The 24,051-nt window shown below is 44.5% G+C and overlaps 1 non-coding gene across 1 annotated transcript; it reads right to left on the reverse strand.

Moving 5' to 3' along the window:
* Positions 1-14,277: 14,277 nt before the first annotated feature.
* LOC118631264 lies at positions 14,278-14,380 on the reverse strand. The gene has a single exon (XR_004959755.1). It is a non-coding gene; the product is annotated as a U6 spliceosomal RNA (small nuclear RNA).
* Between the last annotated feature and the right edge of the window lie 9,671 nt (positions 14,381-24,051).

Here is a 24,051-nt window from a genome sequence, read left to right on the forward strand (position 1 = left end):
TCCCAGTAACTGAGGCTTTGGCAGTCAACAATGAAGAGACATTCATAAAGGCTGGAGGCATCCTTGTTCCCTGTAGGTCCATAGAGAACTGCTAGTGAGAAATGTCCCCATGAAGGTGAAGATGGCATTTTTGGATGCTTCTTTTGGACAGACCATAGGCCTGGCTGTTAAACCCAATGAGAATAAGGGAAGAAACAAATGGAAACTCGAGAAACCGTGGTGGCCTACTCCTGCCACTAGTGGGAGCTCTAGGTTCATGCCTCTCCATCAACCCCAGGATGGGTGAGCGTATTTTTGGTGGGTGGGCCTTGGACTAGCGCAGCGATTTTCAACTGGTGAGCTGCAAGAATTTTTAAAACATGCAATACCTGACTATTTAGTCAGGGGCACTGACCTCTTTTCCCTTAGATTAACAAACGAAAAAATGACAACAGCCAACACAACAATAGCCGTCGGTCTGGTGTGAATGCCCAGTCTGGAACCATAAATATGTAAGTCATATAATAGAGTTGCATCTTATTGGTCACATCACATAATAAGGCTGAGTCTTAATGGTTAATTCTTGGTACCAGAAATCCTTATATACAAGTATAGGCACCTGATTTTTTAAAAAGTTACTTAGGAGCAAAAAGGGTAAGTAATTATCCTTATTGTGAATCAATCAAAATTATACCTATTTTTCGTCAGATTGGCAAAAACTATAACATGTTGTTTGGTGTGCCACGGAATTTTAGCAATAAATTTATGTGTGCCACGAGACGGAAAAGGTTGAAAATTGCTGGACTAGGGAATGAGAGGCCGAGGTCAAACTTTTCCACCTCAGTGTGTCTTCTGAGTCTCATCACTCCACACAGTTAGTGGCCGAAGAGGCCTGTGGCCTGCCCCACCTCTTCAATTACTTACACACTGTGAGTTTTTAGAACATGGGGTCTACAGATGAGGGTGAAGGCCCAGAGTGCAGAGGCCCAGGAGCCCAGACAGGTTGTGGGCTTCAGCTTGCCCAGACCTGGACAAAAGGCATCCATTCTAACAGCCCCCGACATTCGCCCTGACCTGACCTTTAGTATCTGTAGCAAACGCCTTACTGGTATAAAGAGGTCTTTCTTGGAGAGCCCCCTCTGCATGGTGTCCCTGAGAACCAGGGGTAAGAAGAGGACACTGGGGCAGGTATGACTTCTTTGACCCCATGTGGATGCTTCTCATTATGACTAACATGGTTATTTTTAACTCTTTAAATTTGGACATACTGGCTTTCTTCTTCGTCCAGGTCATTGTTTGAGGAAAGATGGTGCTGCGTACAGCCGAAGGTTTGTGGCTGCCAAAGGAAACACCTGCTGAGAACCGCAGTGGCTGGAGTGTTCCCTCAGGCCCGGGAGCAAGGTCCCTCTGGCCAAGGGCTGGTTTTACTGCGCTGAAGCATCTTAGTTGGTAAGAGGCATGTTAGATAAGATGAACTGATCACTGTTGGTCAGATCCATCAACCTGTAACACTTATAGGGCACAGTCTGCGTTGTAGACCCTGAGCGTAGCAGTGCTCTTGGCACACAGTAACTGACTACTTTGGTGGTTCCCAAACTGTGTGCTGAGGCACCCTGCTCTGGGAGCTATAGCAAGCACGCAAGGGCGCCACGATATTTTACACTTTCAAGGGAAACATAGCAATTCCCAACAAGTATGGGCTCCAGAGCCGACTACCAGCTTGAGGCAATGCAGAGCTTCAATATTAGATCAACTACATTCCTTTCAGTGACAGCAAATCTACTGAAGCTGGGTTTTGGGGTGCTGCTATGACAAACCCAAGTGTCGCATGAAAATCAGCGTGGAGCAGGAAGTGAGCGGCAGTGTCCAATCTGATTCTAGGCTTTGAGAAATCGTGCCGTGCCCCAAAAAGCACTGATCCCATTAGTAATCACAATTATTAACATTTTTTAATCAAGTGCCTGCTTTACTCAAGTGCCTACAGCGTTGGAAAGAGCGGCCCCTTGGAAAAAACTCTCTTGCCAACATTCTCCTTCAAGAGCTCCTTTTATGTTGTTTAAACATGAAATAAAAACCAGTACTGTGTTTATTTTGATGTATATGTATTTTTTTCAAATAGCTACTAAATTATTAAGACACAAATGCTTACTGAGTTGTTTAGACTTTACTATTTAGTAAACGGTGTCATTCGGTGTTCCTTTTGGCCCAGGACACCATGAACCACCTACTGAGAAACTAAGCCCTGTGAACTGAGAAGGTTTGGGAACCTCCGGCTTCATTAAAATTTGTTGACTGGTGGACTCAGGAGTGCAACTCTCTGCCTCATCGCTTTGCTACAAGGTAATTGAAAATGAACAACAGCAACAACAGAGAAAACCCTTGGGGAACAGCCTCACTGACTTCGGTGGTTCTATCACTGAGCTCTTTCTCTCTCTCTCTCTTTTTTCCCTTTATTGATTAGAGAGAGAGAGAGAGAGAGAAACATTGATGAGAGAGAACATAGATTGGCCGCCTCCTGCATGCCCCCCACTGGGGATTTGGCCCACAACCTGGGCATGTGCCCTGATCAGGAATCGAACTGGCAACCTCTTGGTGCCTGGGTTGACGCTCAGCCACTGAGCCACACCGGCCGGGTGAGCAACTTACTCTTTATGGAATACTTTAGCTTTCAGCTAGGTCCTAAGTTTTTATTTATGAACATTTTCACAGACCCTTACTCTTCCAGCAATCTTTGAGGGAAATTGTTCCACAGAAGGAAAACAGCTCCAAGAGAAGGTGGTAACTACAATATTCAAAAGCAGGTTGGCTTTATACTAACACCCATTCTCTTCATCATCATCATCATGATAATGATGATGATAAATTTTGCTAATCTGTCCTGACTAGTTATAATTTTAGCTAATTATACTTTTGTTACTATTGTTAAAATTTAAGCTTTAACAATAGGCCAGGCATTGTGTAAACCACTCACATGGATTATTCTATTTAATTTGGTAATAAAGTTTGAAGAAATAAGTATTGCTAGGATGACTTCTATTTCACTAACTAAATACATAAACAAGTATAGATAAAGGGGGCTTGTCGAGGCCACATCACTAGCTCAGCATCTCACCACTGTTGCTGGTGGAACCAGGTTTTGAATTCAGACTGTGTTCTGTGCTAATGATGCCGGGAAAATACAAGGAACGGTGGGGGAAAACCAGGTTACTAGAAAGAAAATTTACTCAGAGGCAATAATAGTTTCTGATGTCAAAAGCAAGGGGTAGAAAAGCAAGGTTCATGACATTCCCGTGTGTTTGTGTAGCTCTGTGTTTCAAGAGAGCTAGAAGTTGCAAGAAATGTGATGACGAAGGAAACGTCTCTGTGGCTCTTTTTAGAGGAGTTGTGTGGCCACCTGGGAGCACATGTCCTCTTAGAGACAGGGCACTAAATCTAAGTGGAGATTTTATTGTTTGAGGGAGTGACTGGTGTTGCTGTGATGGGTGAGAGCAGAGGACAGGCATCCTCAGTGTCCTTCCTCATCCCGCCTCTTCTGCCACCACCCCTGCAGTGCACTCAAGGACAGGTATGCCAAGAAAAACAATATAAAGAAAAATAAAAGATTGTTTCTTCTCTATTTCCCAGTGACAACCACTATTAGTCTTTACTGGAGGAATGACCAAGGAAACATGATGAAATGAATTCATCATTTTCACCTGAACAGGTGAGTGGAGCTGGGGACGTTCATCGATAGATGGGGACTGAAGTGCTGGGCTAGCGCTAACGTCACACATATCCCGACACTGGCCACAGGGCAGGGCCCTCCTGTCCAGCCCCTGCTCTGTTAAAACCTAGAAGGGAATGCCCATGGGTATGTCTGATCATTTCACAAGGAGGGGTTTTGACAGAGAATATGTTTTGGCTCAGAAGAATCAGGTCTCCTAGAGAAGTATGTAGTTTTTGTCATTGTGAGACAGCATTCCACTAAAACAGCTGTTTTTCCCACCTGAACATTGTGTGTGTGTGTGTGTGTGTGTGTGTGTGTGTGTGTGTGATATTAATGATACTGGTTGGCATGAAATAAAAGTTTCCACAACAAAAAATACAGATAATTAGCTTTTGGAAAGACAGGCAATAAAGCAACCCTGGATTGAATTTTAGGTACTTTGGGCCACCATGTGCCGGGCATATTATTCCTTTTTCTACCTAATATTTTGAAGCGCCCGGTGAATACCAGCTTCTGTGATGGAGGCAAGAAAGCAAGGTCTTTGCCCTCATACAAGGGACCTTCTAGAGAGGGCGGGAGACAGCTATCAGGAAGCAAATAAATAAAAGAACTGCAGGTTGTGATGAATGCTATTTAAAAATAAACAGCCCTGGCCAGTTTAGCTCAGCAGTCGGAGCGTCAGCCTGCAGACCATAGAGAGTCCCCAGTTCAGTTCCCGCTAGGGGCACGTACCAAAAATAAATAAATAAACAAACAAACAGAGTCCTCTGCTAGAAAATAAACAGAGACCTGAACATCCGAGAGCGCCATAAGAAGGACATTTTGACAAAGGAAACGGCAGAGGCAGCGTCCCTGGCAGGTGTGGAATTGAATAATTGAGAACACGGTCCTTGTGGGAGGCTGGCAGGTATGGGATTGAATAATTGAGAGCACGGCCCTTGTGGGAGGCTTCCAGACCCACAGGACCAGAGCTGCAATGGAAGCATGTACTGGTTGCTGTGGGACACACAGAGGAGGAACCCCAACACCAGCACCAAGTGTGGAGGAGCTACTTGGAGAAGACTTGAGCCGTGGTCTTAGGGGAGGAGGTCCAGGGCAGCCGGAGGAGGGAGGAAAGGGCTCTCAGCAGAGAAGACACACAGGCCAGGCAGGGCCCTCAGTCATTCAGGAGCCAGAGGTCAATCAGGCTGCATGGAATCAGGTCGCAGAAGAGTCTAGAGAAGACTGGACTGAAGTCAAAGGGGGCAAGGATGTGCTCTTGCTCAAAGTTCACGTCTCTGAACGGAGCCATTGCAGCTACGTCCTTAGTTCCAGCTTGAACTTTCAGACACTGGCTGCTGACACCGGTGCAAAGCTGGGAGTTCAGAGCTGTCTTTTCCTTTTCCGCTGACTTGCCTGGGGGCAGCCATTTCTGTCTCTTCTTTTCTTGGCTGCATGGTTCATGCTGTCCATCTGCTTCACAATGTGGCAGCTGAAGAGTTACACAGTCACTCTAGGAACTTCGGAGGATAAATTATTACTTTAGAAAGGTTTGTCTGGCCCGGCTGCTGTGGCTCAGTGGATGGAGAGTCGTCCCATGGACTGAGAGGTCCTGGTTCGATTCCCGGTCAGCGCACATGCCCAGGTTGTGGGCTCGATCCCCAGTGGGGGGCGTGCAGGGGGCAGCTGATGTTTCCCTCTCATATCAATGTTTCTATCTCTCCATCTCCCTACCTCTCTCTCTAAAATATCAATAAAAGCATATTTTAAATAAATAAATAAATAAATAAATAAATAAATAAATAAATAAATAAAGAGGTTCGTCTGCTTTTCAGAAGCCATAGGGGTCTTTATTATATCATAGTGGCCTGCGGCTCCGAGCCCCCGTGGGCCACTCTCTGTGTAACTTTTCTCCTCTCCATATAGCATCAAAGACAGTGCAGGGAGCCCAGAGCATTATTTGTTTTTAAAGAGAGAGTTTCTGCCTGGCCGGTGTGGCTCAGTGGCTGAGCATTGACCCATGCATGAAGAGGTTGCCTGTTCGATTCCTTCTCTCACATTGATGTTTCTATCTCTATCTCCTTCTCCCTTCCTCTCTTTCTAATAATCAATAGAAATATATTTTTAAAAAGTAATACAATAAAACAAAGAACTTGTCCTAGTTTACTTTTATCTTTTGAAACGCCCTCCCCACATCCCTAGCAGTAACTTTTCTTATCCCCCCTTCTATGCTCCACCCTCATCCAACTCTCAAAATCACCTTCTCCACCCACACCAGAGATGTTTTGTTGATTTGTGTGTCTAACCTGAACTCTCCCCACCTTTTGCTCTCGTCATCTCTTTAATCAATATTTCAATATAGCTTCTTTCATTTGTCCTCTCCTAATTACTTCCCTTTATCTGGCTTTCTCTTATTTGCCCAGCATCCAACTCTGCATCATAAAAGTCTCGTACCCTGGCAGGTGCAGACAGGGCCCAGACAGCAGGCCTGGAGTCTAAGTGCGTGTGTTCAGTGCCAGCCTCCCTCCCCACTTACCAGTCTCAGCAAAGTCACTGATCTTCTCCAAGTCTTAGTTTCTTTTTCTAATAATGGTAATAATCTGATTCTGTTTGATGTTTGGCTGCAAATAAAAGAACACCCACAACTAAGAGTGACCCAGGCAATGAAGACACAGCGATCTCTCCTAATGAGAAATCTGGAGGTAGGGGTGCAGGTATGAGAGAGCAGCTCCACAATGCCTTAGAGGTCAGACTGTTCCATGCTTCTCCTCCGTCCCCGACCTCGGCCTTTGGGCTTGTCTCACACTAGTCACCTCGTGTTTCCAGAATGGCCACCTCAATTTCAGGTCGCCTGATCACATTCAAAACCAAGGAGCAGCCCTGGCCAGTTTGGCTCAGTGGTTGAGCGATGGCCTGCGGACCAGAGAGTCCCAGGTTCTGTTCCTGCTAGGGGCGTGGACCACACACACACACACACACACACACACACACAGAAAACAAAAACCAAGGAGCAGAGGACAAGTACCTTTCTCTTTTTTAGAAAAGTCCTTCCTTTTATCTGGAAAAAGAAGCATCCCCAGAGGACTTGCCTTGACTCCCCATTGCTCAGAGCAGAGTCACATGACCACCTGTTGCTGTAAAGGTGGCTGGAGAGGCGTGTGTCTGGCAAAGCCAGGCAGGACACCTTGGTTTGTTCAGACCAAAGATGACCATGCCATGAGTATGATGGAAATTGGGGTTCTGATAACAGAGAAGCAGGAGTAAGCAAGGGATCTGTTTTCATTTGTTGCTTTGTGGCATTGCCATGACAATTAAAGAAGATGAAACTCTTGGAACACTGCCCAGCACTTAGTAAGAGCTTAGTAAATGTTAGTTGTTATTTTTTTATTTTGACCTGAATCCCTTTTGATCTTGTCTCACCTCCCCGGACAGTCTTGTGGTCTAGAGACAGATGATGGAGAGTCTACACCCATCTCCTGGCTGGGTGGTTTTCCCTAAGGCAGCCCCGGAGTAGGCAAAGGAATATAAATCCGGGCTAAGTGCTTGGCCTTGCGGATGAGCTGAAAGGACGGAGACAAGGTGACATGAGAATATAAACCAGAGAGCGGACGGACTGCTGGACAGTGGCTCCACGGCACGTGATGGGAGGATGGAACGTGGAGATGCTGGTACATTAGGATAAAATGGAGGGAGGGAGGCAAGGGATCTGGGGTCTGGGGTCTTTATAAGTCTAATAGGAGGTCCAGTCAGTGATGGTAAGGAACAGAGAGCCAGAAGAGTGGACACCTGGCTGGGAGTCTTGAGGGCAGGCCAAGTAGCATCCCTTCCAAAATGAGGACCCGACAGTTCTAATCCTGCCTGCCTGTGCCACACATCACAGGCTTACCTCGTGTGGCACATGTGTTTCTAAAAACATTTACAAGTTTCCATTTTTCTACCAAGATTTATGAATCCCCATGTATTTCTATTACATTTTCGCTGATGTGTTCCACCTCCCAACGTGTCATCCGCAGCGCGAAGACCGACAGTGCCGGCAGCTCGGCCTCCTCCTGGGTCACGTTAGGGATGAGTCTTTCCCTGGGGCTGTGCCAAGCCCAGTGCCTTGACCTGTGTGTCTCCTACTGAGGCCACCACGGCCACTCCCCTGCCTCGGTCATGCTGACCCAAAGGCCGCAGGCTCAGCGGTCACTTACTGGAAAAGAGGATGCATTCAGAAGGTGGGGTCTCTACCTTGGGATCCCGAGTAGAGACAAGTGGTTGGCTGACTGTGAACAGAAGTCGTCTGGTGGTGTTGGCCAGCCTCCAGTTTTTCACTGTGGTTCTTCAGTCCTGACCTCTCTCTCATTTTCACATTCGTGTTTCTAACCGCTGGACACGTCCACCTCGGGGGCACCTCACACTCAATAGTTTCAAACTGGAGCTCTTGGGTTTTCCTTTTAGATCCTCCTCTCTTTCATCCTTCTTAATTAATAATGTCACCATTCAGCCAGTCATCCAAGCTACGAAACACTGGAATCATTGGGAATTCTCGATACCCTGCTCTCTGTTCCCATCCCATCCAAGCTCAGGTCATTCTATATCTGAAAATATCTCTTGAATTCATCCTCTTCCTTTCTCAAGCACTTATGCAGCCTCAGACCAGGTCTTTTTTTTTTTTATCTACTTCCTTGTGCGACTCCCTGCCTCATAGCTCTCTGGAAAGAGAGAAGCCCTGGGAACCAGTGGCCCTGGTGGAAAGAGCTGGACAAATAGCCGAGTCACAGTGAGTGGCCACTGGGTCTAGAGAGTCCGGGACCAGCTGTTCCAGCTTCTGGAAGCACTGTAGATGGCAGGGGACACTGTCTAGACGGTGGAGCTGCTGATACCTGGCAAGCATTGTTTCTCCATGGGAGCTGAATAAGCCAGACACCTCCAGTCCCAGCGACTGAGTCCCCACCCTGTTTCAGGTCCTGATTAAGATGTTAGAGATATCAGGCAATGAGTGAGATCAACATGAGTCATGCTTCATGAGGGGAACTTGCAGTCTATCTGGGAAGACAGACATTAATCAAAATTGTGTTGAATGTTGCCAAGGAGAAGGGCAGGATCCAGCGGAGGGTTTAACCTAATCTAAGAGGTTCAGGAAATCCTTCCTTCCGAAAGTGATACGAAAGATTATGCAGGTAGGTGCAAAGGGGAGAAATTGTGTCCCAGAGAGATGAACAAAGGAAGCAATTTCCTTATTCATCGATTTCAAAATACATTTGACCTTGGTAATATATAGAAAGATGATCAAATGAGGAACATGGCCAAAATAAAGCTTCTTTTTTGAGACACCTTGTTTTAGCATCACTATAGTTTTCTCAAATATTTCCACTGACATATCCCTCAAAGCTACCACAAATTTTTGAAAAAATATATTTTATTTTTAACATTCATTTATTCATTCATTCATCCAACAAATATTTATTGATTATTTACCACGTCAGGTACTGTTCTGAGATCTAGGGAACACATGATGCATGTGATATAAATAGTACATGCGATCTAAACAGTGGTACATGGGATATAAACAGCTGTGCATGTGATATAAACAGTGGTACATGTGATATAATACCTGTGATATAAACAGTGGTACATGTATATAAACAGTGGTACATGTGACATAAACAGCGGTTCATGGAATATAAACAGCTGTACATGGGATATAAACAGTGGTACATGTGATATAAACAGCAGTACCTGCGATATAAACAGTGGTACATATGATAGAAAAATTGTTTTAAGTATTGGCCTCAGGGTAAAATCGAAAACTCGGAAGATGTCCCAGGTTGAATCCTGCCACTTTTGTGTAGCTGTGTACATAGCTACACACCTCCAGGGGAGCACATGGACCGCAGCAAGAACCCCGGAATAAGTAGTAAAAAGGGTTATGGTGTTCAACTCATCCTTGCTATGGAAGAAATTTCTGATCTAGGAAGTTTATTTAGCCTCTCTGGCTTCAGCTTTCATGTCAAAAATAAAAGGGTTGAACAGGATGAATTCGAAGCCATTGCCAGCTCTAGAAATATGTAAATTCATACACGTACAGAGTTGGAAGAGACCTTAAAATCTTTTTGCCAATTCCCCATCAAGCACTTAAATTGGTCTTCGGTAGAAGCTTCAGGAAAGAGTGGCTAAATTTCTAAACCACTTAAGAATGGAAGTAAGGAACACAGACCCAGAAGCTCCACCAGAGAGTGTTTATTCAGACGCACAAACATACAGAAGCTTTTCCATGAGGTCACCTTCCCCCGATCTCCGCAAGCTGATGAAATACACACATCTGTCAGAATTCTTCTCAGAACTCAGGGAGTCCTCCGGAAGCCAAGTTGCAAATAGTTGCACAATTGCCCCTAGAGGTAGGTAACTGTTTTATCTCCTCACCACCCTCATTTCTCTGGTGATGTGAGAATAAATATTCTCTGGAGCCTAGGGGGAGGTTCTGCAAAGAGCAGGACGAATGAATCCGAATCAGCCTCTTTCTTCTGGAGGGGGATGAGGAAGAAGATACCGCTTTGCAGTTCAAGAAGAGGAAGCGTTCTTCCAGGATTCACCGCCAAACCTTTTCAGATGCTGACTATGGAAAAGCGCTGGCAAGGTCGTCTCTTTTTAAAAAAAATCTGGAATTCTCTTCTCAGTCCTTACTGCAATTTTGGCCTGCATCTGGGGGGGATTCATTGCCAAAGGAGAGAGTTTCAGATTAGCCTCATTTAAAAATGGGTGTTCCGTCCGGCCGGTGTAACTCCGTGGTTGATTGTTGACCCATGCACCAAGAGGTTGCTGGTTCGATTCCCGGTCAGGGCACATACCCAGGTTGTGGGCCCGATCCCCAGTGGGGGGCATGCAGGAGGCGGCCAATCGATGTTCTCCCTCATTGATGTTTCTATCTCTCTCTTCCTCTCTCTCTAAAATCAATAAAGGAAAAAAATTAGGATAAAAATGGGTGTTCCAACCAAATTCTGGTGTGCCAGCTCCATTGGGCTTTGGGAAATGTCTTTGCCTCCACTTAGAGTGGACATCACAAGGGCTCCCTGAGAGCTCCGTGCCGAAGCCATCCAAGGTTACAAGATGGCACTTCCTTCTATGGTAACCCACATCCCACATGTACACATAAAAGTAAGATAAAATCGGCTTTATGTCCAGCCTTATGGGGAAAGAATGGAAACCTTAGCAGGGAAAAGTGAACAACACGTCCAAGGTGGCCCGAGGTTTCGGTGGAAGGGAGCGTGGCTTCCTGCCTTTCCTTAGTAACACTATTAATGGACATTTATTGCTTCCTTACCCTTCAGCACACAGCGTTCCAAGTGCTTTGTGTGCATTAACACATGTAATCCTCACAAAAGTAGGTGCTTGTACTCTCACTTGGCAAGCGGAGGCTCTCGGGGAGGCAGGCTGGCGCGGCCGCGGTGCCCTGCGGGGCAGGAAGCAGAGCGCCGAGGGCAACTGCACGGCCCTCCTCGTGTTCCCTGGAGCTTGGCAGCCTGGGCAGAACCCCGCTCCTCCTTCCCACACCTCTGCCAGTGGCACAGCGACTGCACAGCACTGGCCTCTGTGGAAGGTTTCAAGAATCCTGCGCTGGTCAGAATGTGGCCAAGAGAATGTGAGTTGTTTCCCTGTTTCTACCTCTCTCCCTGCCCCTCTCTCGTCTCCTACTTTTGTTACCTTCTGCATCTCGAGAGTAGTCACTGTTTGTTCACATCAAATAGATTTATGTCTGTAACACCTAAATAGATGTGTACACCCGCATATCGACATTGTATAATATGTTGTTATTCTAACAGAATTGGCTTCAAAATGGGATGGAAACTTAGTTTGTTTAATCCCATAGGTCTGGACTGGAGGCACCATCACCCTCCAGAGGGTTCTCTTGAGGGTCCGAGTGTGGCACAGTAGCTGAAGGTGGGGTGTGGCGCTACTCATGTCCAGTGGGAGAGTCAGGGATGCTGAGTATCCGATAGCCTGAGGGACGGTCCCTCACAAAAACAAATTTGTCTGCTTTGAGAGCCAATGGTGCCCCACTGATAAACACTGGCTTGAGTTCCAGACCCCCATTTTACAGTTGAGAAACTGGGCCATAGAAAGGTGAGAAAACTTTTTTTGTTGTTGCTGTTAATCCTCACCCTAGGACATATTTTTTTCCATTGATTTTTAGAGAGAGTTGGAGGGAGGAGCGAGCGAAAGAGAGAGAGAGAGAAAGAGAGAGATTGATCTCAGAGAGACACATTGATTGGTTGCCTCCTGCATGTACCCTGACTGGGGCCAGGGATTGAATTTGCCACCCAGGTATGTGCCCTTGACTGGGAATTGAACCCATGACCCTTCGGTGTGTGGGCCAATGCTCTAACCACTGAGCAACACTGGCCAGGGCTAAGAAAGTATCTTAAGGTCACTGAGCTAGTTAGTAGCACAGTGTGAGGGAGAATCCAGATCTGTATATTTCTAGGAAAGGGCTCTTTTTGCTACACCAGTGGGTCCATAGAGGTCAAAGCTTTCATAATAATACTAAGACATTATTTGTTTTTATTACTCTCATTCTCTCACAGTGTTCAATGGGATTTTCCCGTGGCTACATGATATGTGATGATACTGTATAATGAAATGTGTGTCAACATTTAGAAGATCTATGAACAAATATTTTTCAAATAACAAATGCATGATGTTATAGAATCACTCGGGTAAAAAATCCCTTAAAAGTGACCAAAGATAAGTGGATTTTAATGTAACTAAGTACAAAGAGGATTTGATTTAAGATTTCACCTTGCAGCTAACATTTAAGAGACCATCACTCATTGAGTGTAGTATTAGAGAACAATATCTATAATTATCTAAACAAGCTATTAAAATATGTCTGCCTTTTTCAACTACAAATTTGAAGGTCACAATTTCTTCATTTTTTTTCAACCAAAACAACATATGTTAATGGATTGAATAGAAAAGCACATGGAAGAATCCAGTTGCTTATTAAGCCAGACATAGAAGAAATTTGCAAAATTGTAAAGTAATGTCAATCTTCCCATGACATAAATTTTGTTTTGAGAAATACATTTATTATTCACACAAATGTATTTATATTAAGGCACAATGAGTTTAATTTTTAAATGAATTGATACATATATGTTATATAATTTTTCAGTTTAAATTTCTAATATAGTAAGAATAAACAAATATAACCCATATAAACACAGGCTTTGGGGGATCCTTAGTAATTTTTAAGGAGACAGAGGGGTCCTGAGAATAAAACATTTGAGAACTGCTGCCTGACATCACACCCTTTGACTAAATCTGATTCTCCTGGGTAAGACCAGGGACTGTTTTAAAAATTATCGCTCAGATTATTCTGATGCGTAAACCACACAGAGAACCATCAACATAGAGTTCCTCTGTGTGGAAGCAAGTCTCATTCTAAAGCTGAACTGTAGGAAGGAACGATGCCAGGATCCATGGTAGGCCTTAACAGGGCTGTTGAGGACTTCAAAGATGCTGTTGGCTCTGCACCACCAGGGGGCAGAGGCAAAGCTCCCTGAACTGTGGGTTAGAAAGTATTGTACCCAATTCCCCATCCATCTTGATCAAGAGAAGCAGCTGGAACTCAAACAGAGAGAGTGACCCTCAAGAAGTTTTCCTGCCCTGGCCAGTTTGTCTCAGTGGTTAGATCATCGGCCTGTGGTCCAGACAGACTGGGGTTCGGTTCCTGCTAAGGGCACGCACCTCGGTTGCAGTTTGTCCCCGGCCCTGGTTGGGTTGTGCAGGTGGCAACCACTTGATGTGTCCCTTTCACGTCAATGTCTCTCTCTCTCTCTCTCTCTCCTACTCTATCTGAACAAAAAATGGAAAAATGTCCTTGGGTGAGGATTAAAAAAAAGTTTTCCAATTCTGAACACAATGGCTACAACTGTGGGCTTGGTGGGGAAAGTTTTAGTCCTAGTCAAGACAAATGTCTTTCTCCCAGTGTTCCAACTAACCTCCAGGACAGAGAAGGCAAAGAAGTAGCTTACAGGTCACATTTGGCTCACAGATGTGCATTATTTGTACTTTCCAGAATGTAGACACTTTCTGGAATTAGAAAAATTCAAAAAGCCTTAAGTTCCAGATTTCTAGTTTGCCCTAAGCATTGGAAGATCTGGTGCACATGGGCCTAACCTCTACTGTGGCAAACGTCTGGGCAGCACAGCTGCTGAGGCCACAGTCACCAGGCCACCTCACTTGTCATATTATTTGTCTGGCCTCTGGAGGGTTGTCATCCTCTTCTAGACTGGTCACAAAAATGGTGGAGTCCTTTGATGGTCTAAGAAGAAGACTGGGACTAAGGCTGTACCAGTGGATAAGATGACCATGCAGACTCAGGGCTGCATGCCAGGGCCTGCAATCTGGCACTGGGACCTCAGGTTGGTCTAATTTGCCTGAGCACAAGGGCTAGAGGCCAATTGTTTGATCTTTCTATTACTGATTCTAAATTATCATGCTAGGAATAGCACCAGTTTTAGCTCTAAAGGGTTCAAATTAGCTTTAGGTGATTGATCAAATTTGCATCTTATTGATGAATAGCAGAGCTCAGTGTAACTGGTGTTCCCTATGCAGTGTCTTTGTTGTTAAAGAAATGTGGACGCTTCATGAACTTGTGTGTCATCTGTGCGCAGGGGCCATGCTAATCTTCTCTGTATTGTTCCGACTTTAGTATATATACCACCAAAGTATCTTTTTGACATCACTTGTGTGATCATAAAGAGAGCAGTTATAAAAAAAAAATCCCTAATATCCTCCATACGGAAATCTCTTGCCGTGTTGCTGAATTTTCATTCTCAGTCTTTGTCTGTCAAACCAGTTAAGAAAAGCCACACCCTCAAGTGTCAGCTGTGGATTCAAAAGCATCTAACAAAGATAAGCAGTTGTCATAGCAAAACACAACAAACCTAAAGGTGATGGATCATGGGACTTGGTTACTGTACTTGCCTTGTGAATCCACACTGCCTTCAACCTTTACTTAACTCCACACGTAACTTTTCAACACCATGTCCTGGGTTGTCTCAAAAGCACTTTGCTTCTCACTTTGCAGCTCCTCAAGCCAGTGGCATTCAACCACATTAGGTAGATCCCTCCATCCTAAAAAATATTTCTCAGTAGTATTTGCTTGCTAAAAATTGGCATTTGTTAAAATACATTCATGAATGTTTAGAAAACGAAAAATAGAATCTAGTAGGATCTGGAATTTTTTGTTTGTTTTCTGATCATTTAAACAAACAAGCGTTGAGGCAGATGTTAGGATATAACTTCACTAAAAGCATTGTGATCACATGAGATTGAATCCTGATACGCGAAGTTGTGATAGCTAGGTCTTGTGATTAAACGTTCCACTGACTGATTAGGTGACTCCTGTTCAGTTACTTAATTTTTCTCTGATTCCTTTGTCTAAAGAGCAAAAAATTTCAAATAGATCTTTGAAATCTAATAAACAAAAAGAACTGAAAGAAGCATATAGTTCTAGCTTAAACATATAGCTTAGCCATCTTCAGTTTTAAAATCCTATCTTCATTTGACTTAATTTAAGAAAAAAAATATTTTCCATGCCTACAAGTATTCTTCAAAACTTGATTTTGGTGACTATCAATTCATTTCTACTGTATACTCACTGACTTAGCCCTTGGTGGTGGGATTAAGGGGAGGGGGAAGAATGCCTGCTCATCACTTCAAGTGCAATTAGAGTTACTTCAAAGTGTACCCCTCAGAGAGCTTGGTATGTGCTTCCTATTTTTGCAGGGAGGGGCATCAAGGACTCAAGTTTGAGCCCCATCCAGGAAACCGAAGTTTAAGAGCCAAGCTGGTGACCCGATCTGGCGGAGGAGTGAAGACAGGAGTTACCGCCGAGCAGGGGTGGGCTTGCTCTCTCGAGGTCAGGCAGGGCACGGAATGCTTGTGTGCTTCTCACGGACCTGGTATGGGCAGTGCGCAGAAGAGAGAATTGGCTTAGAGATTTCTTATATACCATCTATGGAAGTTTTAAAAGATGTCTGAAAATTCATCAACACACCCCTCCTTCAGAAGACGGAATCTGATTCCCAGCTCGTTGATTATGGGCTGGCCTCAGCGACTCACTCCTGCCAAGTCTAATGTGGCAGAAGTGATGCAGCATGTCTTGCAAGGCTAGATAACAAAGACATTGCAGCTTCTGCCTTACTGTTGCTCTTGAGATACTCACTGTGACAACCTTCTGCCACCATAAAAAGGCTAGTTGCCCTGAGTGGTAGCCATGGAGAAAGAGAGACAGAGAGAGACAGAGAGAGAGATTCAAGGAGCCAGTGGCCAGGTGCCATGTGTGTGAGTGAGGAAGTCTTCAAGATGATGAAACCCCAGCCACCAATCATGATTGCTGTTGTGAGCACCCTTTGGGATGGTGCGTTACAGAAACAGACACAGGAACACCGTTCAGTAAAACCGCTCAAAGACACGAAAGGCCATCAGAGCAAGAGAACACGGGGTTGACCCCTTGGTTCCCTGGGCATTACGGAAGGAGTAGCCCACCGGATATCAGGTCACAAGGAATGCAGACTGAGAGGCAATTGAGAAACTGGAGGGTTTTGAAGAATTTTTACCAAAAAAAGTGAAACTTTGACGTTTTTTCAGGCCCAGTGTGATTTGGGTGGTGGTGGCCCTAGTCAAGAGAAACTTTCCTATTCCCTCTATTAAGCCAAACCGTGCTGAAAGGCATTTTAATAATTTTGAGATGGAGAAACCATTTCTAAAAGTAATGCACGCAACCAGAAAGCCACAAAGGGAAGGACGGACAGATCTGACTACACAAACACGTAAAACTTTTAAACAGCAAAGTGTAATATTTTTGAAAACTTCAAAGGTAAGGAACAAACAGGAAACTATTGATAGCAAAGCATAACACGGAGCTCCAATTAATCAGTTAGAAGAATATAAGCAATATAAACAATAAGTTAAAGACAGAACAAGTCTATTGATGGAACAAAGAGAATTAGTCAAGAAATAGATGAAAATATAGTCAAACTCACCCATCATTAAAGAAATACATTTAAATGTATGTAATTAAGTGTGTCGTACTTAGCATCTGTGTTAGCTCGCTGGGGCCCCTGTAACAACGCACCGCACACTGCGTGGCTTGAACAGCAGAAACGTATCGGCTCGAGGCTCTGGAAGCCGGAAGTCTGAGATCGAGGTGTCAGCAGCGTGGGTTCCTTCTGAGGGCTGGGAGGAAGAAGCTGTTTCATCTCTCCCCTGGCTTCTGGAGGTTTGCTGACAATCTTTGGAGTTCCTTCATTTAGAGACGCCTCTCCCTGATCTCCGCCTTTGTCTTCACCTGGCGTTCTCATTGTGTTCCTGCCTGTCTGTGTCCAGATTTGCCCTTTTGATAAGGACACAAGTCATACTGGGCTAGGACCCACCCTAATGGACTCATTTTAACCTGATTACCTCCTTGAAGACCTCATTTCCAAATAAGGTTGCACCCTGAGGTAATGGGGGTTGGGACTTCAATACATCTTTTTTAGGGGACACGATTCAGCCACATCAGACTTCACTAAGAAAAGCAATGGTGTTCTTGAACATTGGAAACTGTACAGAACCAGCACTCTTGTACCGGCTGATGGACTATCATTTGGTAAACATTTTGGAGAGTAAGTTGCTAGTATCTCTCAGAATGATCAATTCTAAATGTGCATAACTCTTTCTGCAGTAATTTCACTTTTATGAATGTAACAAAATCTAAAATAAGCAAAGTCAACATGAAAAAGAGAATTTTTGAAGGTAAGATGGCCCGGGAAATGGGGAGGATGATGCGGTAGGTATTGCTGCGGTTTTCATATTGGCAGGTATTACGGTCAAGTGGATTTCAACTCCATCTCAAAGGTGCTCTTTCACAATGAACCCTGATAGGCTCGATTTATGATCCTGCGAATTGCTCATCTGGAAATGGTGGGGATAACTATTCCATTTGTCTCTGGCTCTTTCCACTCATGTAGCCTTCTGAGCAACATCTGACGAAGGCTGCCAGACTCAGCGAATAAAAACACAGGGCACCCACTTAAATCTGAATTTCAGATAAACAGACTGGTTTTTAGCATGCAATATTTGAGACAGACTTATACTAAACAATCTGTTCTTTGTTTATCTGAGATTGTAACGTACCTGGACACCCTGCATCCTACCTGGCAACCTGATACTTGACCTCAAACTGCACGAAGCAGGTGGACTTGGCCCTTGGGAGCAAGGATACTATGGTGTGATCTCCCTGTGTATATACTTCATTCAAGCATAGTCTCAACTGTGTTTTGCAGGAACAGTTTCAAAAAGCAAAAACAACAACAAAGAACAAAACATGTGACACTTGCAGCAAACGCTGTAACAGGAGCTGGTCTCGTGTAAATATTATGTTAATTAAAACAGAAGAGTCTGCAGCATAAACAAAACAACAGCAGGGGGCTGGTTTTTGTTCTGGCTGGGCTTCTTAATATAGTAACTCAGTTCCTGTCCTGTTAGCACTCTCTTCTTATCAAACATTGAACTGGGGTATAAGGAAGTTTAAATTAGCAGTGATTGGAGATCCCTTTTCTAAACACTTGAAACAGATGGTTTGTTGCCTGAAAAGAACACTTCTTTTCAGGGGATGCAGTGTTGAGCTTGATTATTTCAGGAAGACGTTTTGCTGCGGCTCGTTTATTGACCTCAGGTCTGCCACACGGATGCAGTTTCCCTTCGTCTCTGTTCCTTCCGTTGAGTTTGCCTATTGCTTGGAGGTCTTCATTGCTGCCCTCTTGCAGCTCAGACACTGCGTTAGGGCTTAGGCAAAGCCCAGTGACTCCTCCCACACAAATCACAGATTTGGGGAAAAAGCAATAACCATGCAGAAGATTTTTAAAAATGAACATCACTCGAGAGTTGTACAGTTGATAGAGCTGGACGTTGCCATTGACATTTTTAAAGAGTGCAATATGGTTATTTTGCAGAATGTTCTTTAAATAGGTTTATGTGATATTTCCTCATAATTGGTCAGGTCACGTTCTGCATTTCAGGCAGGAATACTAAGAAGGGGTTAGTACTGAATATTTCTAACACCGTTCCCATATTGTGCAAAAAGGTTGGCCCTGTGTGCTGTGAGTGAAAATTTTCTGCTGCAGCCTGATTTGACAATTGGGCTTCATGCCTCCCACCAAAGAACCTCAGTTTGAACTGAGTGGCCTAAATTCTTGATAAGATTCTGAGAATCCCATTGAAGAGTAAAAATGGACTGGGGTGTTCATGTGTTTCTGGATTTTCTTCTCAGGACAAGACGAGCGCTCTGGGTCTGTGCTCACGGTCTAAGGAAGGTGAAGAGAGGGCAGGCACTGGTTCTTGTAAACTGACAGTTCGGGGGAGTGAGTCGGAGATAATCGCATAATCCATTTATAACCACCCAAGTTAACAAGCTCTCACCTTCTCCAAATAGGCCTCTTCTTTACAAATAGTCACTTGTGCGCCAAAGTGGGCTCTCATCCATGTGACTCCAGTCACATGCAGCCAGTTCCAGGCGTTACTGCCCTGCACCACCCAGATCAGTTCACATTAGCAGCATGATGAGAAACTGTAACATGTTATTAAATGTACAATCTGAGCTTTGAAAATAACTTTTCTCCCCCTTCAAAATCACCTGCAGCGGCGTCTGCCCAGTGCAGTCCCAGGCTATATCATCAGTAGACGAAAATCTCCCAGAACCAAGGTGGTAGGTTCTGTGCTGTCAAGCTCTGGTCAGACCTTACGTAAAGAATGGGTCCAGCCCTGGCAGGTTTGGCTCAGCGGTTAGAGCGTCGGCCTGTGGTCCGGAGAGACCCGGGTTCGGTTCCCGCTAAGGGCACGTGCCTCGGTTGCAGTTTGTCCCCGGCCCTGGTTGGGTTGTGTGGGTGGCAACCACTCGATGTGTCCCTTTCACATCGATGTTTCTCTCTCTCTCTCTCTCTCTCCCCCCTCCCACTCATCTGAACAAAATATCAAAAAATGTCCTCGGGAGAGGATGAAAAAAAAAAAAAAGAACGGGTCCAGGCACTGCACTGGGAGAGACATCCATAAATGGGATTATTTACAGAAGAGAATGAATAGGCTACTAAAGAATTCGACATTACAACGAATGGCTTTTCGGGCTTTTCAAGTCTAGTCCTGGCTTAAGCCCAACCCGGGTTCTCAGCTCTCTTTCCTCCATGACTAGAATGCTTGTCTTGCCCTTATCAGTTGTCCTGATAGTGAGGGACAAGGACTGTGCTCCCCACTGACGCACTTGTCAGATATGGCCTGTCAGCCAGGACTTCAGAGGATTCCCCCCAAAAGAGGTGCGGAATGATGGTCTGATGGGAGGAATTTTAGGCCACCTGGGGTTCTGTGTCCTTCAGTTCCCACATTCTGCCATAGAATGAACTTCCTTCCAGAACAGGCAGCAGGGTCTGTCTGTCCACCAGGCCTATTGCACACTCAGGGGGTCTCCTCCCAGTGCAGGCCTCGCACGAGTTTCCACCAGGTGGAGGGAGCTCACTGCGTCTGGCCATGTGTTCACACGCACACAGTTGCAGGAAACAGAGGCCAGTGCATGCAGGACAGCAGAGCTATTTGTGAACCGAGGGGCTGGCATGGATTCGGTATGTACGGGCCGCCTCAAGAGTTATGAACTGGGAATTCACGAGGGACACCAGGAGAGACTTCAGTTCCACGGAAGGGAGAACTCTCTGACAACGTTCTGCTTACCTTAGTCTCTCCTGCAGTGACTTGCTTGCGTAAAGAGCTACACTCTGTGTTAAACAGAGTACAATCCAGGCAGACCCGTCTGAAGATGTACTAGCGCTCATAAGAAGGCAGTGCGTTCCCTTCTCTTGACTGATATTTGCAGGAAAGATGAAAAGTGTTTTTGCTGGGCTGCTGGAGAAAACGAAGCATGCCAGATAACTTTTTTGTTGTTAATCCTCACCTAAGGGTATTTTTCCCATTGATTTTTAGAGAGAGTGGAAGGGAAGAAGGAAGGGAGATAGAGAAATATCCACACATGGATTGGTTGCCTCCCGCATGTGCCCCAACCATGCGAGATCAAAACTGCAACCCAAGTAGGTGCTCTTGACCAGAAATCGAACCCGAGACCCTTCAGTGTGTAGGCCGAAGCTCTAACCACTAAGCAACACTGGCCAGGGCCAGATAACTTTTAAAAGTCCCTTCTGAGCCTGAGATTCTTTGAGGTTCAATAATTAAATTTCAATGAAATTTAGCCTGGATATTTTCCCCAAAGCAATTGCTCGTTAGCCTGCCTCATTCTAAACTCAGAGAAGAAATATTTCTCAGTGGTTGATTGACAAAGAGGAGACTCATTGTATGTCTCTGGCATTCATGGGCTTTACAGACAGGTGTGTGGAGTGGGAGACCCACATGACAACGGACTCAGTCTCTGGTGAGACCACAAAGGCCAACGCGCTATGTCTTCAGGCCATATTCCACTAGTAGAGCAAGAGGCTTTATTCCATCTGGATAGCTTGTGAAATGGAAACCAAAAAGCAAGTGGGAAGGAGAGCATGATGGAGTTCATCTCAAGGAAAAATGTTTCAAATAATTATCAAAATAATTTTTCCATTTTATTTAACAGATAACTCTGAATGTACACATTTAATTTATAAACATGGTGTAAACTATTTCTTCCCGTCTTCCTTTTAGTCTAGTAATTTCTACATACATTTGAACATAGATAACAAACAGGTTTCACACAGGAAAATTGATGTGTTTCAGCAGATACGGTGTGATCGTGGTATTAGCACCTGTGGAAGTTCACCAGATGGGCACGAGCAGGTCCGTGTCCTCACGGGATCAGGCCAGACACTCACAGGAAAAGTGCTGGTGTGTGATGGCAGCACACTGACCACACAAGCAATCCTTCCCTGACGAAGTTATAAACTTACGGATGTAGCTCCACACCCAGAAACATCCTTCTATGTGGCTACTGCACAGCATCATCTACTTTCCTTCCATCTAATGTGTGAGATCAAATGTGCTTGTTAGGGCCCAGAAAATACACAGAGTCATAGTAGTTTTCTTTGTCACCAGACGGCAAAGGGCCAAGTACAACACATGGTGACTCTTTGAAATGCTCCACAATTCCTAAATAGGACAAGGTCCCTTCTGTGTGACAGAAAGATTGTACAGGGTCCTGCACGGCACTGAGGGGCTTCATGGGCTGGGAGTTTGGTGAGAAGTTATATGTAAAATTCCTTTCTAAGAAAATAGCTTTTACTTAAAAAATATAGATTCTAAAGAATAGCCGTACAATTACTATGAGTATTACTTTTCCAGGGAAAGTATTTATCATAAATTTCCCAGCCAAAAATTATATATGGGGAAAGAATTAGGCCCTTTGAGGCTGACTCTTTTGGGATCACTAAATGAACATCTTTTACATTTATAGAGTAATTGGTCCAATTACAAAGGGATTATCCAACCGGGTCTTTGAATTGGTAGGCGAAAGCAGTGGAAAAGCACCTCCTTTGGGAATGAAAAGAACCAATTAAATACTGAGCAGCAATCATAGCCTGATGACATTGGCCTCTGATGGACAAAAGACGATGTCGACTTATGAAATGACATGACAATTTATTGGGCAAATACAACAGCATTCAGTTAAACTGTACTATTTCCACATCAGTAAATATGTCAAGTGCTCACAGCATGCCTACAAGACATGAAGATACAAGATGATGACAAGCATATAGCAAGGCTCCTGAAAATACCAGGACATTCTGATGTAAAAGGAGAGAATAAGAATATGGGCCAAATATTGTAAAGGAGCCACACTCCAGGGAAGGCACTACGTGAAAAGCACAGAAAATTGTTTCATCCAAGAGGGAATCACAAACATAAAAATAAAATATTTGGTATTCTACACTATATTACAAAAATAAATATATCCATCAATAAATAGCGGGACACCTAGAAACTTTTACATGAATGTTTTGGTGGTTGGCTGCCCAAGTCTCTGCGTTACAATTCTCCTCGAGAGTCATTCGGGTTGATCAACCTCAGTGGTGATTATTTGGCCATAAAACTGTAAAAAAGACTGGTGTGGGATGTAGCCAAGGCTTATGATCAGGGATGTTAGTGAGCCAGCTCTACTTTCCTAAGGTCCTGAAAGTTTTATGGCTTCATATTAATACAGCTGCATATTAATACAGCTTCCCTGTTTATGGTTTATGCCCTTTCGTGCTCTGATGAGAAGAAAGAATAAAAATACCACTAGAAACATTTGGATAACCAGTATGTGTCTTTCTACACCTTCTTTTAGTAAGGACGGAAAAATGCATGTTTATGTCTGGGCTATAAGAAAAGAAGCCTCTGGGATAGGCAACCTAATTGCAGACAGCCTAGCTTTTCACATCTGTTTAATAGAAGAGTGATTGTTAAGTGCTCACAGTGAGATTTCTCCAGGAACCTGGCCAGTCAGCAGGAGGCGCCAGCAAGGTGCTAACAGCAGTGGGGTTCCAGAGCCCACGAGCATGTGCCTGGCAGTGATTGTTAAGTTCAGGAATTTTGCAACCTGGTTGGCATCACTTTGGTACCTTGAAACTGGCCATGGTAGGAGTATTTACACCATTGAAATTCACAGATCAGGGCTTATTCACCCCAAGACTGCTGGCTGTAAAGCATTTACCAACACATCACTGTTTTACATATGTTAGACACAAAAGTTTGCTTGATTTTTATCTAACTAGAACAATGTTGTTCAACTGAGGTTTTACTGTATGTCTAGTACAGTGTCCTTTAGAAAGGATAAGAAGTACCATAGAGTATATGAGTATACAGTGTGTACCATGGGTGTAAGGGATGCACCACATCCCACTGAGGGTCCTAAGTGTGGCTATCCAAAGCCAGTTACACACACACACACACACACACACACACAAATTCACACGTGTACCATTGCATATGGAGACTATTATTCTGTAAATGAATGAATCTGAACTGCATGACCATCACCGTATACTTACTGGTGGTCAGAGTACCACTTTTTCGGGGCAATGAACTCCCCAGGATCTGTCCTCTGTTCGATCTCAGAATCTATGCATGTACAGAGCTGACGTCCAAATTGGACAAAATGTCTCTCAAAATAGCTTCCTTTGCCTCTATTTTCTAGTGTGAAATGAGTATATAACCCCAAGAGTTTTGTGAATGGGAGGCTGCTGGTTTCCCAGGATAAAAACTGCCAGACTTCTTAGGGAAGCATCCAATGGGGTGAGTGGGGACACGCACTAGAAACCACATTCCCGATTCCAGCGTGAATCACCTGTCGTCCACCTGCAGGTGTCAGAGCAGTTTGAGAACTGCGCTGCTCTGGCTCTTCCTGCACAAAGCCCGTG

The sequence above is a fragment of the Molossus molossus genome, unplaced genomic scaffold (assembly GCF_014108415.1).
Source record: "Molossus molossus isolate mMolMol1 unplaced genomic scaffold, mMolMol1.p scaffold_m16_p_15, whole genome shotgun sequence".
NCBI classification, from domain to species: Eukaryota; Metazoa; Chordata; class Mammalia; order Chiroptera; family Molossidae; genus Molossus; species Molossus molossus.